Here is a 19966-nt window from a genome sequence, read left to right as displayed (position 1 = left end):
TTTTTTAAGTGCACGTTTTGCGTTTAGGTACAAAGCCAATTTAAAGTTCACGGTCAGTTTACTGTTTAAACAAACAAAGCTTACCCGACGCAAAACTGCTCGTTCACCGTGAATAATTATAATATAAACATGTACTTAGAGTTATATATGTTTACTCTATTTTAAGTAGGATAACCTATAAATACTAATTAAGCTTTGAATTCCGCGCACAATAAACACATACATACATTGTCATAACTTAAGAAGTATAGATCTAATTATCAGATTTTTAATAAATTTTAATGTTTTAAATTGTGAATGATAAAGTGAGTAGACAATAAAAGTTACTAAAACTTTGGCAAGCACGGTAAGCCAAAGGTCAAAATCCAACATAAACTTTTAAACTAGTAATTACAATTTAAAGTTAAAACTAAATTTCATGTCGTAGGTAGCAAAGTTCCTGACCCACTATACATTTCAGAGTGATTGATTTTGGCTAGCTGAAATTGTAGGGGTATACTTTCAGTTGCTGATATGCTTCACATTTAATAGTTTTAGGAAATTGTCACTTAAAACTAATTGAATCTTCTGACTAACACCAAACATTGCGATCAAAACAAATATTGAATATTAAATACATGCATTATACGTATTGGATTTATTTTTTTAACATATAATTGTAATATTATTGGCGAAGAATTTGTGACTTTAAATATTATTTATTTATTTCATTCAACAGGTTACATAGTATTAATACAATACGCAAAAATAAAAAATAATACATATCAGGAAAAAAATAAAACATACATAATAAAACTTGAATTTATAATTGCCGTAAGTATATCATTAACGGGAAGAGCATAAGGGCTCTTAATAAACCCCCTAAAGGGTGAAATACTCTGGGGACCACACAAAGCACTCGTTTGTAAAGGACCTTATTCTTAAAACTCGCATAATTATGTGACCAAAAGTGATTATTCAACAATAGTGCGATTACACAAAGGCTCTCGTTAGGACTAGAACTAAATGGTTCTCTCATAAATAATATGCAAGAATTTTCCAGTGCATTCAATGAAAATTTATTTGTTATGAAACGGTCACGGGAAACAATATATCACCGAAAGACAGATAGCACTTTAAGGCCACAATATTTCCATTACGCAATTCACTTCGGAGATATTCATCACCCTTGGGAAATACCAGGAACTAAATTATTTGCATTAGGAGATAAATTATAATATTAGGTATTTTTTATTTTCTGTGAATGCTATTTATTATATGTATGTTTAGCTAAAATTTGTTTGATGTAAAAATAGCTATTAAGCTAAATAAATTAATAAAATAAAAACAATATTAAATGTCACTTTCTGAAGACGTATACTCATTTCGTTGTTCTAAGAAGCAAACGCAGCACTTGGGTGGATGATCGCTGCATGTTTATGATTAGTGAGCATGCTTTGTAGTCCTAATTACATAACGGCAGTCACTTGGCAGACTCCGGCAGACCCACATCCTGATAGAGACTCCACCATACAAGCATCGTAGCAGAGAGAAATCAATCTCCGCTATACTGTCGCTGCCACACAAACCATAACTCTAATAATCTTCCACGGACATCATCCCTGCGCCAGCTTCTCCACCATCGCTCGGAGAATAACGATCTAGCCCCTCATAGTCTGTCGCAATATCTAATATAATCTAATGAAATTCACACTAGTTTGCGTCTTAATGACTGCGAAGTCACATGCCTCAGGGTTAAAAACCCGAAAACTATTTTGACGCTTAAATTAAATCATCAGAGAAAAACCAAGTTATAATTATATACCAATTATACATGTGACGCGTAACTACTTTATCTTGTTATATTTTTTGTTGATTTATACGACTAATGTTATATACTATACATAGTCATTGATATATGTATAATACATGTTACAATTTAATTTAAAAATATTATTTATTTAATAGCATAGATGTATCAACAGTATAATAATTGTAACACAAATATTGTGTCTTTACCAAAATATTGATATTGTTGATTAATATAATTAACTGATAAGAAACTATTAAAATGATATTGTCATACTTACACATTTTTTTGGTTTATGATAATAATACACTTCATTAAGGGCTAATTTGTAACAAGATAACCGTTCACAATTTTAATGTCGACAATGAATCTAGAAGTAAAGAGTGTTAAATCGCTGTTCGGAAAAAAAAACAAATATTAAACTGTCGTTCCAACATCGCCGTTTACAATTTTAACGATTTCATTAGAAACTAAAAGTATTTTACGGTCCATTGTCCGACGCTGAAACGTGCCCGGCAACGTTAAACACGCAACAATTTCACTTATGAAAACTCGAGCTCCAACGTTTTAACCCAACTAACACACACAAACAGTGAATTCACTTTTTGTCATACACTTTTATTGAAGGCGTGCATTAGTCACTCACGGACCCCAAACACGCACTTACTTTCACGACATTGACTGTACCCGAAACGGAAGTAGCAAAAGTAAGGTTGGTCATACAAAAATATTTCAACATTGAAGCATAAAAGTTAAACATATATAAATAAAAATCGCTTTGTAATCACAAAAATTCATTAAGTTGTTCAATCAGAGTAATATTTTGATATTTAAATATTGTTATAAAGAGTTAAGAATATCACAAAGCAATGACCGGAGACAAAATTTAGAAGTATACATTGTAATATTATGTTCCGTATTGTAAACGACTTTGAAACAGAAAAGCTTTAAAATTTTATAATATTTTTTAAGTATAATTAATAATAAATTAGACTTTGCATTACTAAGCAAAAAATCTTCTCGAACAGCTTTATTATTTACCATTGTATTAAATGAAATACATTTTTTAGAATAAGTTATTTAGTCAAATGTGAGTTTTTACATACGCTTCTAAATATATTACATGAGTTTATTTTTTTTAATTCAATAGTTTTCAAAATACATTAAAATAAAACTTAATCCTTTTAATTATATATTAAGAAATCTAATTAATACTAACATATTGTTGTAATGTTGCCACAGCATTTATATGAAAACAGACCAAAGATGATCTAGAATCTTAAGTTAAAAAATTAACTTTTATTGTCGAGGTTTGAAGTTTTGGCTAAAAACTTTAAACCTATAGAATACGAAATAATTTGATTATTTTATTTATTATTTAATATAAAATAATTTTATTGAAAAAGTTTTTTTTTTATATAAAAAATATTTATTGTGTATTATGATAATTAACATATTACTACAATCACAAAGATGCTTTGTGAACATAGCTTAACATATAAATAAAAATTAAATTTTATTTTTAGCTTATAAAAAATATTTTTAGCTTATATAAAATAATATTTAAAGTGTATTATAAAATAAATAATTAAACTAGAAAAACTGTAAACGAGGAGTTAATATTAAAAACACATTATTAAAATAAATATTCTTTACTTTAATATGCTGCTTTATATAATAAATGCATGCCACACAAGCGATATAATAGTATATTGATATTTTGATACTTAGCATATGTAAATATGTAAATAATATGTTAATAAAGACCCTATTTCTATGATTAAAAAAATATACAGTAAAGCATAGAGCGCACGTATTCAAATGCTTTCATATCAACTTTATGTACACACTACCTACCCACGACCCTTTCTAAACAAAAACGTTTTTGGAAAGCTGCAAAATAATTTTTCGGTTGATATTAAAATGAAATTCCTTTCAAACAACAAGAAAGTCATATACACAAACGGTGATAAAATTAAAATACTTTACGTAGTACCTTGTATTAAATACGTTTTAATGAAAAATATGAAACCTTAAATGAGTAATTTATTTAATATCTAATAAATAATAATTTGTATATTTATAAATAGATTATACTAATCCGTATCAGATGTTTACGAAACCGTAAGATAAATTGCTGTGTCAGCTTAATGTATTATTCGAATAAGCTTGACATTTTTATTGACTCATTTTTTGTGTCAGGCTATTAGTCTTGATTATATGATAGATTTAGTTCTATATCGTAATAATAAAACATTACTAATATAAAAAAGGGACAAATATAGAAAAAAGTATTTCATTATAAATGTGCTATTTTAAATACGAAATGGCTACACTTTTATATATAAGTATAACGTTAAAAAATACATTAAAATGTGTTCTAAAAATACAATAAATCAATCAAAAAATAAAAATATACATTTATTAAATATTCACTTTGATATATCTACAATACAAGTAAATATGAAAGAGTATAATGTTTACTTATGGTATGCTACTTCATATGAATATATATATAAATAACATGACTTGTATAATTATTTTAAACGCAAATTTAGCTTTTACTCTCAAAGTTAAACCAACATTAAACTCTTATCGCTTAACATCCATATTTCAAATTATTTTGATAAGTCAAATGATCTGTTTAATAAACTAGTTAAACATAAAATTGACATAGCGACTCAATATTTGATATGCACTTATTTTTGCGTAACTGACCGATCTGCAAACTAGTGCAAAAATTATCAATGCACAGTTCAACCACTACTCCATTTTTCCATTTTAATTAAGCCGACGGGATATCCGGTTTATACTCTAGCTCAGTATAAAGCGAAACAGTCTGAATAAATCCATAGTTCAGCGTATCATGAAAATTAACTTAATTAATTTGGTTAAAATTCAATGATCAAATCTGTTTTTACATTTTATCTACGATGTACAAATCTATGGTATTAAGTATAAATTGTATAACTCCATTTCCTGTCGTCTTCTGGTTACTTCTAAATTAATTAAAATTTATTTACATAAAACTCTTGTACTTTTCACAGTACACAAACACTTTTTTTATAATAGTTTCGCGAAGAAAATGGTAAAAGTACACATTTCTCAATTGTTAAATTTTGAGTTTTACGTTAAACTTTTTAGTGTGATGAGACAAAGTTTGCCAGACTAAATCGCAGCACCGTTGTGCTTAAAAAGGCTGTGTTATTTCTTTAACTACTGTTGAAATTCATCGGCAACTTGTTTCTGTTTATTACAATAACGTTATGAACAAGCAAAATGTGTCAAGAAAACTGCCGTAAATTTACAACAGAAAGGTGTAAAATAAAAGGGTTTACGGTAGATAAAATTTAAAGCTAATGGCAAAGAGGACTCAAAACTTTTTTTTAAGATTTTACTATTATACTTTAGAAATAATATAAAAATTAAAATAGTATTTATTCTTTAATGGTAGAAGTTTTTTAAACGGTGTATTATAAATTGTTTTTATGGTTTTATTTTGGATTACTTGAAGTTTATTAAAATTAGTATTACTCGCATTACTCCACAACGTTTATTTAATAAAGCCTATTTTAAATTATAAATGGAATGATGTTGATAATCCATCGATTGAGTTGCGATCGCGTCCTTTATTCTTGCCCATCATAGCCAGGACATCAGATCTCAAAAATGATTTTCTTACACTAACCATCCAGCTTCTCAACGAGCTTAACAAACACAATAATGTTTCCAGCGATAGATATGAGGAGCTGGAACATTTTATGTGAAATAGTGCACATCGGTTTTAGGTGTGCGTGTTAATTTTTAAATATTCATATAATTTAATATTTCATGCGCTATTTTGTCTTGAAATGTATACTTATTCAACTTTTTTGTATAAAAGCATAAAAAAATATTTACTTAATTTAAAGTAAGATATATTTAATTTATTTAAAAGTGTTTTTGTTGAGTTATAGTTTTGTGCGTATCTTATTTTTATGTAAAGCTATGTATTTGTACAAAAACAGTTTTTTAATAGTATTAATTTAATAAAACTGATTTGTCCTTAAAAACATTATAAAACAATTGCTGTCTAAAAATTACTTTAGCGTTATAAAAACGATGGCGTGCTAAGCAGGCATCCAATAAACGGTTTAAAAGCACAAAAATAACTTAATCAAAGCTGAATGGTCGATGCATAATACGATGGAATGCGTCGACAGGTGTCTAAAACTATTTTTAAACCACCGTTACGCAAAATTAATGTATTATACAATTAAAAACGATCCATATCTAGATAGGGTAATGGTTTTTTTTTAACTCTCAATGACTATATAAGCTTAAACACGGCCGTACTGAAACTACTTGAATCATGATCTTCCACCAGGAATATAATTATGTCAATCACTTTCGACGACCTCACATCACCACCAACCGAAATAACTCTTAGAAGCCCCAATGCTGAATGACTTGAATACTACGTGACGCAGACTACGAGGAGAACTCATAATTTAATAAATTGTATGGCGAATTTAAAAACTGGGTATATCAAACGTTACCCTCTGTTGTATATTATGCGTAGTTTATATTATATATTTGAACAGGCTTTTAATAAATTTAGTTTCTGAACAATATGTATTTTCCATTCTTATAATATAACACTAGAACCCGGATCTAAATAACTTTTGAGAACTATGCGGGTGATAATACTCGCAAAACTCTCCTAAAAGTTAGAACTAGCATTGGTGTTTATAATATGATTGTGCTTTGGCATTAACCGTAAATATAAATTATATAATAAATTAACGCACGAGGTAGTAAAATTAATGAAATATATTGTATAGAAGATAAATATTTGTATATGTATTACCTAAATAGATTTATATTTTAATTAAAAAAATATATATAAAGCTAACTTAAACATGGAATCGATACTTAATTTAAAATACAAGATATGCTTTATAAAACAATAAAAACGACAATGTTTTTAATACTTGAGTAGTATTATATTAATTTAAAACATCTTTTGTGAATAATATAATTTATTTAATATTTAAAATTATACTAATATTTTTATAAATGCCATTTAAAATCATAAGAGTTATTATTAAATTATCTAACAACTCATAAGAGATCACGCACGAATAATCAATATGCAACATAATTATATTGCATTTTCTATCAACCGTTTTTTAATTTAATATTGTTTACTTATTTTAAAGAGAAAAAATAACTAATGACAATTAAAGAATTCTATATAATTCATTTAACATACAATTTACATTCTAAAAAACTTACATGTAACAGATAGTTAAATAAGTGCGATCCATCACGCGCACGTAAAATTCTCTCCACTTTCGCGTTTAGTACACCGTGAAGATTCTCAATGACTTTCGGTCGTTTGAACTGTTTTTATTCGTATACACAGATGCAAAATAAAGAACTTAATTTGATATACTTCGTTAAACATTGTACAAAAGTCAAGGCAAACCGACGGATTAAGTAAGTGGGTTAAAATGAACAGACAAGAAAACTGGAAAATTTAGTAATTGTATATATTCGTAAAATAATTTATCTGAACTCCTGCACATATAAGAACACAATCAGATAAAAGGAATTGTTTAAGAAGTTTAAGTGAATTATTAAATGTGGAACAATGAAACTGTATCGAAGTTAACAATTTGAGAAAATAAATAATTTGTCTCGACTTTCCGACCACTTTCCCACATTGAATCAATCTCGAACGAATGACAGTACAAAAATAAAAACTCTTTAAAGTGAAAGTGTACATATATACGTGAATAGACTATTAAGTTTCAGCTAACTAAACCGTTTTATTACTGACGCATACTAAATGCTCGGCTCAACTTTTTTTCGTAGATTGGCGAAGGGTTGATTACGTCAAGAGGCAATGGTTTGTTAAAACCATCTAACAAATAATTAATCAGGAACTTAATGGAGTTCATCCGGATAACTCTATCATGAGAGCTTAAGCTCAGAATTTAACATGTAAAATTCAAGACAACTACATATTTAACAAACTTTACGTGGCCGAAATCTGCCGAGGATTGACTGAAATATTAATAATCAACAAACAAAGGTTAAGGGTTCACGTTGCTAACCTCGTTATTTTTATAACATAACATAATTGGAACGAATTGCAAACTTAAAAATACTTGAGTTATATGCGAATAATAATTCGTTTTCATAGATAACCCACTTACTTTTTTACAAGTATTTACGCTTGTGCTAGTTCATACATACATAATACATTAAAAAATATAAATATTCCGTTTGCTGCGTTTAGATGTGGGACGCATATTATACTCAATATATGTACAACTAAATGATTTTCTAAGTCAATTTACCATATGCTACCAGTATGTTAAGATATATTTTCACCTTATATATTGTTAAATCAACGCCTTTTAAAATACGTAAAAGCTATTAAACCAATTAAATCAGCCCCTCTGTTTTTTTATGGAAAGAAAAAATAAATAAATTCTCGTAAATAAATCAAATAAAAATTACGCCCTCTGATTTATTTTGAGATTTTCTTTGATTTTTCATAGCGCAAATTCGCGTTATTATTTTTTCAGAAAAACTGGAATTTATTCCTCTCGATTTACATCAGCCGTCGGTCGTTATAGTCGTATTTGACCCAGACTACAAGAGCATTAGTCTGCGTATTTTTTTAGGAATCGTTCAAAAGCTCATGCGTAATCCTTTCAAATTTACATTTTAATATTTTTGTCATTGCTGCAAATGGAACATAAAAATTGTGCTTTCACCGAATTTTATTTATAAAATTTAATATAAAAAAATCATTTCGTCAAAATTCAAGCAAAAATATTTTTATAATATAACAGAAAATAATTTACCTCTAGACTTTTATAAGACTTTTTAATAAGTTAAAAATGTATATCACAAAAATATGTGTTTATCAGACTTTTAAAAGTATTAATGTAATAATATATATAGTGGTATAAAATAATGTTTAAAGTTATTATTAGGCAATAATATATGAAAAATAATTAAAATTACTATAAAAATATAACATATTTAAAATTATAAACCGACGATACTAATTTGTTATAAATATTTGTATGTTTTATCTCTCTGTAAAGTCAGATTGGAGAGGGCCAGGTGTCAGTTAGATCTGGGGGTCGATCTTATTCAGATGATCGGTCAATTCTCTTATGATTGATCTACAATATTTCATCTTTAATCATTAACATTGTCAGAAATGTGTCAGAAATGGTGTCAGAAATTAATCTAAGCTCAGTTTTAGAAGCTTTTTAGTGCAAAATGTAAATTATTGTGCTTGAAGAAAAGAAACGGCTTTAGATTAAGTCTGCTAATATGGCGCTATTTTAGCGGTAGAGCTTTACGGAGAAAAGTCCTTATCTTCGAACGTTTTAGCTTTTTTTTTAAGCATATGGAAGGCAGGGCAATAATCGCACTTTTTATGGAATAGCATTTTGTTTGATTTTTACATGCTAAAATAATGTTATGATATTCTCCTATTGGGAGAATTAGAAGATGTGTCTCTTTTTATTTTTTCGTTATATGTAAGAATTTTTAGGACATGGATTTGATACAATGTTTAACGATTTTGTTTTCAAACTTGTTTTTTTATTCTCTCCATGAGAGTGATTCTTAGATAGGAGATACATAAGTGATCGCTATCTTTCCCCCTTCATGTATCGGATATAATATCATAGTATCCTTAAATTGACTAATGATACTAAAAACTAGCAACTGTTTCGTTTTAGTTTATCCGACCGCGGCTGTCACTCGCAACAGTCCAGGTAGGAGGTCGACCTTACCTCAGTCCGCAATTTCTGATGATGTAAAAATCTCCGGTTTTATGCAACTATTGAATAAGGGCTGTATGCGCAATGCTTTTTAAATAATAAAAAAGTTCTTAATGACGTTTTGTGGGTTATTTTATAAAATCTTTTTTGAAAGCAAATTGCATAATTGTATTTAAAACAATTTACAGGTTCATAAATTATTTTTAAATTTCCATTGTACACAATTGTAGGGATTAACTTAAGTTGGTAAATTATAAAAAGGCTAGTTCACTTTGCAATAAGCCGTTTTAAATGCTTAAGAAAAAATGTGTTTCTTTGCTAAGATGAAACACCGTGAGAAACGGTACGCTTAAGGTACGCGCCATAAATCAAAAAGGATTTAATATCATAAAAAATATATTTTCTATGTAATCCTTTATATTTAATTAGTTTTTGACCTGCCTTGGCAGCCAACGATTATTCGTTTAAAAAATTTGCCAGCCTTCTGAAATTGGCCGTCTTGCCAAAAAGGAGGCGGACAACAAAATCTAACATTGAGAGAGCCATGGATATAATTTCTGGAATGTCAGCAAAAAACTTCTCAAAGATTTTCTAGCCCTACTGGCATCTCCATTTGAACATCCACATTAGAATTCTAGGTACTACTTAAGACCATCAAAAATCGCAAAAGCCACCGCTTCTCTCTTCGCATTCACTGGTCCAGCTCAACGTGCGGAATCCAGAGCAACCCCACTTCGGAGACGCCTGCAACTTACGGACGCAAACACGGATAACGCGTCTCAATTGTTGCATAACTAAAATATTTGTTTTTAACAAGTAAACTCCCTAACTAGAAGGTCAAGACACATTTATAAAACTGACTAAACAATAAATTTTTCGTGCTAGAGCAAAACTAAACATATGTAACTAATTGTATTATTTCGTAAAGAGACTCTTTTATGCAATTTTTATACTGAAAATAACTCTTTCGATCTAAATATAAAGCATATTTATTAATTAACGTTTAATTAAAATATGCTTACGTCTTAATTGAAAAGCTATTTTCAGGAAAAATGTGATATAAAATTATTTTATATTGTTTTAAATGCACGTATATTTTTTGTATAAATAAAATAATATCGTGTAAAGAAAATATGGTTGTATAATGTATCTAAATAATTTTAAATTTATTATTTATTTTTAATTTTGATTTAAACTATTTCCAAACAGTTTTTATATAGTTATTTTTTGTCTTAATTTACTTAACTGTTTGTATTTAGTTAAATATTAATTTTATATTATTTTATTGTTGTGAAAAATATAGTTATTACGAAATACGACGCTGGTGACGAGCTTCCTGATTCCAATGTCATAGGAGTCTCGCAAATGCAATTTTTCTGACAAGTAAAGCTTGCAGGGTTTTCAATATCCAAATATTTTTTAAACAGTTTTTTCATTAAGTTATAAATCATTTTTCAGTAATAACAGATAGCTTTTACCTTATTTATTTATTATTAACGTAACTTTTTTGCAATTTTTTTTCTTAAGCTACAGATTTTCATTTACAAAGAATAAATGGATCATTAAATGGACCTCTGAATTAGTGAGGCTAAAAATTAGCACGACCATTTTAAACACATTTCTGCTACGTCACAATGACTAGACTTCAAACCGAGTAAAAATCGTTTTAATTTATTTTTATTTATTTAATAAACCTTCCATTGTAACCTGACAGGCAACGGGGTAAATCTGTACCAGCTGAGTTAGTCAATCAGATATAATGAATACCTACAAGTAAGTATTAACCACCAGACTAAAAGTATGGTAATCATTGACATCTTTATTAATAATTTTAAAGTATTATATGTAATATAATTTATAAGCAATATTTCACTGCAGCTGGACCGGGCTCGAACTCGTAACCTCAGAGTTATTAGTCTGAGACGTTATGGACTACGCTATTCCATCCCATTTTATCGTATATCGTATGCAAGTCAAGATCAAGCATAAGTATATATTATTATAAAAAGAAGTAAATGTCACTTCAATTTTAATATTTATGAATAAAAATATATTACATCAATTGTATATGCTATAATATTAAATAAAAATTATTTCTAACTAAAACCTTATTCTTTGAAAGATTATTTTAAAATATATATATATTCATGATATTTAAACCAAAGGAAATAACTATGCAATATTTTCTTTATGCAAATAACTGTATATATACGCGAGTGTTTCTAATACCTCTATTGCCAAGAATTTTGAACTAACCAATACATTCTCGTGACATGCTTTAGATTCTTCATTCGCGTCACAACATTAAAATATGTGAATTAACTAAAATAAAAAACACTTAATATAAACATACAATAAACGTACAGTATACATTTTAAGCACAGCTACCCAGACTTATCGACATTTGAAAAATTCTCTAATTCACGGATCGAAGATAACAAATTATCCAATAGGACTTCAAATTGTCACATAAATCTCTAAGTATCTGAGCATTCCAATTAGTTGCTCCACATTCGGTTTTAATACGTGATCAATGGCACGTGCCACTTGCGCCGAAATGCTATTTAATTACACTATGACGCACTTCTTGTCCGTCAAGTGGTGAAACTGGATCCTGAAATCCTCGCAACGATTCATTACAACCGCAATTTAATGAATGCTGTACCCGTTTTACCGAGAGGAGCTATTAATTTTCGAAGAGCAGCTTCAAATCTGGAGCAAATCTGGGTTAACGGGGTAAGAAGCAACTGTCCTCTGATGCCGCGATAGCAAAAAGCTGAATCTCGAACATCGGTCAAACAAAAAACAACACAAAATAACGCATGATGGAGTGCCATGTGGCGGAAAGTTATTAAAAAAACATATTGTTATTATTGTTTTGTTTGGTGCGATGATTTGTGGAAATTCTAGGGCGCTCGTATAATAAATACAACAATGAAGACAGCATAGAAGCGTTGTGGTTTCGTTAGAAACTTCGATCTCTATTGAGCGAGGAACGCTCGAGGTGTGGTGCAAAAGTTTGTAGACTAAGATAATGGAATTCAATCTTAATACTGCATAATGTCTTAACAGTACAATGGTTATAAAAAAAAAATTAATAAAGAATTAATATTATATTACGAGAGATATTTAGCAAGTTAAGATACAAGACGATTTTTGACTTAGTAGACAACACTACCGTTTCCATTAGGGTCTACGTGACGTGGCAATACACAGACGTATACAATAGACGTTAATTTTATACTCACATCAAGCACAAAGCTACTGCAACTAAAGCCTGATAAACTTTTACAGCCTCGTATATTTACTTTCCGAATATCCCGCGTATTTGTATACCTAATAATAATCTTTCAGACAACCTTATAAACTGCTGATATCCCAAAAAGAACTAATAATAGATGATAACGAATATACAGATAAATAAAGAAAGTGGCTAAAAATAATAATTACATAGTATTGTTTCTTTGTAATGTATAAACAACGTAATGGATCAGTGGTAAAGGTTAATAAAAAAACTAATACCGGAAAAACCTGGGTTCGAATCCCATTTGCACCCTAAGATTTTTTGTATTCTAATCGTCTGTGAGAATTGGGAATTGGTGATTATTATATAAATAAAATTCCGATCGCAGATTAAGTTTTCCTACATTTTTCTAAGCTCGCATACACATTGTAATAAATAATATTTTTGAAATCTCGGGATTCATCGCGATTTTTGCTCATTTTCTTACTATATTTCGGCTGCGATTCTCTAGCCACGGTCACGAATTATCTGTAACTTAGTTACAGATAATTCGTGAACTCGTGAACCTTTAAAAATCCATGTCATTAATAATTTAAATACATGAAGCTAAATAGTACCTATTGCCATATTTTGTAATTAATAAAATGCATCACTGATTTACAGACTTTGATTTCAGTCTGGTGTCTCACTACTTACATAGTAAATGCTGATTACGTTTACGCCCTTGCAACGCATTGGGCTAACGCCTGTCATGTAGCAGCCGAATACTTACTATAAATGAATGTGTTGTATTTTTTATAAATTAAAGTTAACATAACATATAATACATTAATAAAAATTATATATGCAAAAACTATGTTTATTATTGAAATACATAGCAAAGTCAATCGTAAAATATTCGTAAAAATAATTTTAGATATATTTAGCAGCAAAATATTAAATAATAATTGAAACATCTACAATGCATACAAATTTTGTTAAATTACTGTTGTGGCAAAATGATGTACTAATAAAACCATGTAAAGTTTAATATTTAGTATGCGTTCTATAAAAAATATATTATTTAAATACAGTCTTAGTACTTTATCATCATACGTCACATGTGTGAACTGCTATTGAAGTAATAAATGTCACTATTGAGACATTCGAGCGGCATTATGTTACAAGAAAGTTCTCTTTGTATGCTCTGTATTTTATTTTATAAATTGTCAGGGAAATGGCATTATTAAATCTTATGTTAAAATCTCAATTTGTTTATCTATGGTTAATGAAAACCTTAAAATGTAGATATTTCAACATTGATTTAATATATGTATTCGCTAAAAAATAATATTTTAGTCAAAGTTTCAAACTCCAAATTGTAACTTAATATATCATTGATTATTTAATAATAAAACATTAATAATTTTATTAACAAAAAACTACGTTTAATTAATATCAACAAATTTACTAATTGCATTAAAAATTAATAATTCACACCTAATTATTACTCGTATTCTTAAAGTGTTTCATAATATATTTTACATTATAATAACATTGAGATTGTAGCGCAAATGTAAAAAACTTTCTCCCATATGACCTTGAAAGAGTGGCTGTATTAACTCACATGAGGTCAAAGGGCACTTTGAAGTCTATAATTGGATTACTTACACAACATTTACCTTTCATTTTCAAATGTACGTTTTTTACCATCACTTAATCTGAATTTACATTTTTTAGATCAAAATAAGAATTTGCTTAAAATTAGTTTAAATAAATTTACGATCTACAAATATTTATATCAGATAAATTTCTTCAAACAATCATTCAAATTATTTATAATGCATCATCTCTGTAGTATAAAAAATATGGTTTACTTTTATAATGCGAGTTTGACCTTTGTTCCAAAATTTTCAAACTGTTAAATTGAAATATTGAAAATATTTATAATTTTTAAGTTGACCTAACCTCGTTTTATAAATTGTTGATGATTGTAAATAAACATGTAAATAATACTACGTGAAAATATTTATCTTTCAAAAAATACTTAAAATATAAAAAGTCTCTTAAGTCTGTTCAAGTCAATCAACCTACGATTGATTCACATAATAGAAATAAACAAACCCGTAATACTCTTTATAACTTTCTACCACACGTTTGTGTGATTATACATTAATAATATTTTATTAACGTATTTTAAAATAAAATATCTAACAAACATTGTGTACTGATTGCAAATATCAATAATTCTTTCTGCTTATCAGTAATAATTTCGTATTTAAATGTATCGATCAGTAACTATATTTTTCTTGTTAAACATTGCAAATTATTCTAAAAATATTATTTATATAAAAATAACTAAATAGATTGTATTATCAATTTATACCAGTTTCAATATGAACAATAATACTAACTGTTATAAATAAATAAAATAAATCATACAAAAACAATTAGCTTCTGACATAAAAAAATAGTATTTAAATAAATGTGTGTTTAGTTAAAAAAAAATAGTATAAAATTGAGCTATATTTTCTAAATAAATAGATATACCCTATTATGATTATTATCAAATAGCCATGAAGTGTATCTTTAAATTTTTAATATAAATCAAGCTTTTTGCGTATGGATTCTATAACAACTATAGGCTTTTCACGCTTGGTTTAGGTAAGTTAAACGTAATTAAAGATTGAGCTACTTTGCACACTTTTAATGGACTATTAATTTCTATCGACTAGTCAACTAGATCTAACAGTCTACAACTGTTTACTTAAGATGCATAATTGAAAACAGAAACATTTTTTTAAAAAGAGCTCATGTTTCACGATAACATTTAAGGATCGAAACTTAACTTAAATAAAATAGAAATTCGGTTTTCAATTTACTTAAAGAACATTCAGATTTTTATAAAGTATGTGATATTGTAGTTATAAAATATTTCTTTTAATCACATCTTTTAAAACATTGGCTTATTTTTTTATTTTATATAGCTTAAATAACTATTACAAACCGAAGACACTATTTGTGTATATCGCTATGAATTTTATATTACTTGCTACTGACCATACTATACCATAGATCGTTCAAATATTTTGGAGTGATCATGCCAATTAGTTGCCCAAAACAAAATTCAGCTAAAATTTCCGAACTGTATAAAATTTTATTCAGCAGATTAAAGAAATCTAGAGATTCGTATCTATGAAATTTTGTGGTATATAGTGATTATTTGTATTTTTAATTTAACTTATTCTATTATAATGTATTTAAAACCAGTAATACTACAAATTAGATGATAATAACAAAGAACTAATATACGTATATATAATAACAATTCTGAAAGCTGAACTACATATATTTTTAATCTAATGGTGAAATATGTAATTCACGTAAATTAATGCGATAAAGCACATAACTCTCATAATGAGAAGAAAGTGGTATAATACACTAAGCCATACTTAAGATAAAAATAACCTGAAGTGTGCCAAGTTTATACAGTTGATGGATGACCAAATATAGAAAAATAGTTAGCATCGATTTTTATGATCTATTTAATGGGACACTTATAGAAATTGGTAAATTTATTATTATCTTTAATTTTGCCTACACATATTTTTTAATATGCTAAGTAAATCTTTTTCAATATTGATGAAAATAATTTATGTTGTGTTTAAATGAAGCGATTGAAGCTTTTAATGCTAGCTGACAGCACTATTTAGTTGTCGTGTGACGCACGGCAACCGATATGCGCAAGAGCGAAACGGAGACGCGGCTATTAGGTGACAGCAAAGAAGATGCCTGTCACGTAAGTCTGTCCATAATTGATCCTTTCAAAAAAAAAAATAGTCGTATTCTAGCAACCACCATATAGCCTTGACCTTGCTCTTAATAATTTTTATTTACTCGGCTCTTTTTAGATAGCATTTTTCTATTGATGATCGAATAGAAAATTACGCAACTTTTTAATACATATAAGACATTCTCTATGAGCTGAAGTAGTCTAATATGTACGACACGATATTTATCTGTTTAGATTAAGAAAATTTAAGTAAGCCAAGCTGTAATTATCTATAATAATTTTAATTACATAATAATTATGATCTCTCAGATGCGACAGAAATATTAAAAAAAAAACATTAATGTCCATTCAGGTATTTCAGGTCAATAGTCAGTGTCATCCGCAAGCAAATTTTTTAGTGCTGAAATGTGTTTAAAAATAAGCGGTCTTTTATATAAATAATTTTATTCATTTCACTGGTATCTTGATTTTTAACTTACTTACTAACTTTCACTCGTATAGTTTTAAAAAGATTAGCAGTTTTTGAGACAGTCAAAAGTTGTATATTTTTTAAATTAATATGTGACATACTTTATCAAATGCCTTTTGATAATCAGCGTAGATAACGTCTATATAATTATACCTTTAGATGAAAGAGAGCTCTTAAAATGCGCTGTATGCAAAAGAAATTGTAAAAGACTATGTGCTTAATATAGGTCACATACGGAGTGTATAGGTGAATGACATAAATAAATTATAAAAATAGTGTTCGATATTATATTATATTATTACAGTATCCCTAATAATTTGTTTCAAATGTTAAGCTGAACTATTTTTAAATCGCAACCTAAACAATAAAATTACTCTACTAATATTATTTATTAATTATAATATAGTAGAGCTATATGTGTTGATCAAATGTGCAACTTCATAATGTTTTTTCTCACTTCAAAGCACATATAATCAATCTATAAAATTAACATATGATAAATACACATTTCAGGTTCTAATCAGACATTTGCAATTCCACCCCTTTACCGTCATCCTTCAGGGTTCGATCCAGGTGTAGAGGTTGAGCACATTCAACACGCACGAGCACACATAAAGAGAGCACATTCACTCACACACTGACCGGTGCACGTACATACGTGTAGAGGGCTCAAGGAGCACACTCGTCGACAAGACAAGGACGCCGCTCGTCGCGGAACTGGTGTCTTATTGGACGTAATGCGCTTTTATTAAGGGCAAGCGGCTCGGATTCGCGAACGCGCACCAGTTAAACCGGACCTTGGATGCACCTGGAATGCAATGGCGATGCCAGTCAGGTTAACCGAACTAGCGGAGAGCCCATTTAGCCGATCCGCCGGTGACTGAGCGGCCGATCGTTCGCGGGCAGCCGACTTTGAAAGAAGGTGGGGAGCCGGCCTCGTCTCTCGTCTTCTTGTCTTGGCCGATGATGACTGAGGTATAAGAAGACAGGTTCAACGAACCGTGCGACAATGACTGATACGTTTTCCCGGAACCACTTGTATCCGAGTGCGGGCGAAAGCGGATCGGTTCCTCGTGCGAAAGCGGGATTACTGGTCCTCGACGCAAAGCCCTATAAAGTGACAAATCCTCTGTACGTGTGGTAGTCTCCACTTCGTGTCAGAGATGAACTATTGTACTGCATCGTATTTTTTCATCACTGTGATTAGCTTGTATCTATACATGCACATAACTAGTTATAAATTATATTAACAGAGAGGCAAAAATAACCGAACGCAAAAACACCGTTAAAGATATAAAAAATGTATGAACACTCACATAAACTTATATTTGCTGATGATAGTATAGCAATATTGTATGTGTACTTGTGAATTGCGTGAACCGTTACTGATTCAGATAAAAATAAACCAAAGCTGTAACCTTGAATTTTTAAATAAAAAAAAATATAGATGGTTGAGTTATAAAAAGCTGACTGAAAAGATTTACCAGAACCATCTGTGTACGAGTGAAAATGATCCATTTCCTGTGAGAATTTATAATAAGTTCTTGCGTTTCTTCTCGAGAAAAATATCAAATAAAAAAGTCTCATTTCTCAAGTAATTTTAATGAAAATAGAGGGCAATATTTTATAGGTTATAGCAATATTTTAATTGATAATATTATAATAAAAGTTTTGCAATCCTCGATTTGTTGAGTCTCTGTCGGGCCATCATTTGCTAAGCTTATTGTCCTTGGCCGGTCAACCCCATTAACGACTTGACCGAAAATGGTTTGGCGCCAAAGGACCCCCAACGGCGCCCTTTACCGAGACGGCAGCCTTTCGAGCTCCAATCTTTAGATATTATGCTCCGTCACTCATATCTTGATCAGTGCTACTTAGTAAAAAAAAATGTGTTCTATGTATATTTTACGTAATTCTAAAACTTTTCTTTAATAATTTTTTTTTGTTAAAATAAAATAAAAACTTTAATTATTAAACTCAAAGTCGATACGTTAAGTATTAAATTTGTTTGGAGCCTAAATAAATTGCATCATACATGCTAATTTGGAATGCCATATTGTACTTTATTTCTATCTAGCATATATATATGTATCTGGATCTGTAGATAGAAATTTTATATTTTATGCAATAATTTTAAATAATATTCATCAAAAGCTTTATTATACAAGATCATTTTTGCCACATTCGTTTCTGATATATTATATATTACCGTTTAAAATTTGATAAAAATAATTCAGCAGCTCTTTTAAAACGAGCCTGCACTGAAGTGTATTCTTAATTGTGTTAAGCTCCCTTTTACATTCCATTAGCCTTAAATTTGTTAAAACCTCCTTCATAAAAAATTACTAGAGGCGGCATGTTTTTAGTAGAAAAGATAAAAACCCTTTTCACAGAATTAAATCAATTCATATTTAATCTCCTTAAAAACAAGGCAATGATAAAATTCATTTACGAAAAAATAATAAATAAGTTATATTTCTTAGTATAATTGATAATATTTCATATTTAATTTTATGCGGAATGAATTTTAAACGACTATTGTTTACGTTAAAGTCACGCTTCATTATATTCTTAATACAATTTTCAAGGCGCTTTTTTTCTTTTCGCAAAATTCTGAAGGATCTTCAGAAATATTCACAAGTTAACAATTAATGAACTTTCGTATCTGGATGTCCTAATTTTAGATACTTTGCTTTTAAATTTACATAATGTAAAAAAAGACAATACATTATTACACATCGTTTATTCATGCCTATACTTTTTACCTGCGAGCAAACATTATTTGCAATCATTCTTTGCAACATTTTCTCATTTCCGACTTTGGGATGGAAAAAATGTTTGATTTAAAGGAAAAACGTGTCATACGCCGAAGAAACTTTTTTCTCATCTGATTATT

General features: G+C 28.8%; 1 protein-coding gene across 14 annotated transcripts in view; it reads right to left on the bottom strand.

The window, feature by feature from the left end:
* Window positions 1-18042, bottom strand: part of Osi24 (Protein) — a 35438-nt gene extending 17396 nt beyond the window's left edge. For 2 of the 14 annotated variants that reach the window (XM_088192247.1, XM_088192255.1), the window contains exon 1: window positions 17713-17954. The gene's annotated coding sequence lies outside the window, so the exon portion shown is untranslated. Of the gene's footprint in view, window positions 1-17618 lie in introns of all 14 variants that reach the window. The other 12 variants (XM_088192245.1, XM_088192254.1, XM_088192244.1 and 9 more) reach the window with 8 other exon arrangements.
* Between the last annotated feature and the right edge of the window lie 1924 nt (window positions 18043-19966).

This window comes from Plectrocnemia conspersa, unplaced genomic scaffold (assembly GCF_051122295.1).
Source record: "Plectrocnemia conspersa isolate PC_06_02 unplaced genomic scaffold, ASM5112229v1 ptg000009l, whole genome shotgun sequence".
In the NCBI taxonomy this organism is placed as follows: Eukaryota; Metazoa; Arthropoda; class Insecta; order Trichoptera; family Polycentropodidae; genus Plectrocnemia; species Plectrocnemia conspersa.
The sequence above is the reverse complement of the archived record's forward strand: the minus strand, read 5'-3'. Positions and strand labels throughout refer to the sequence as shown.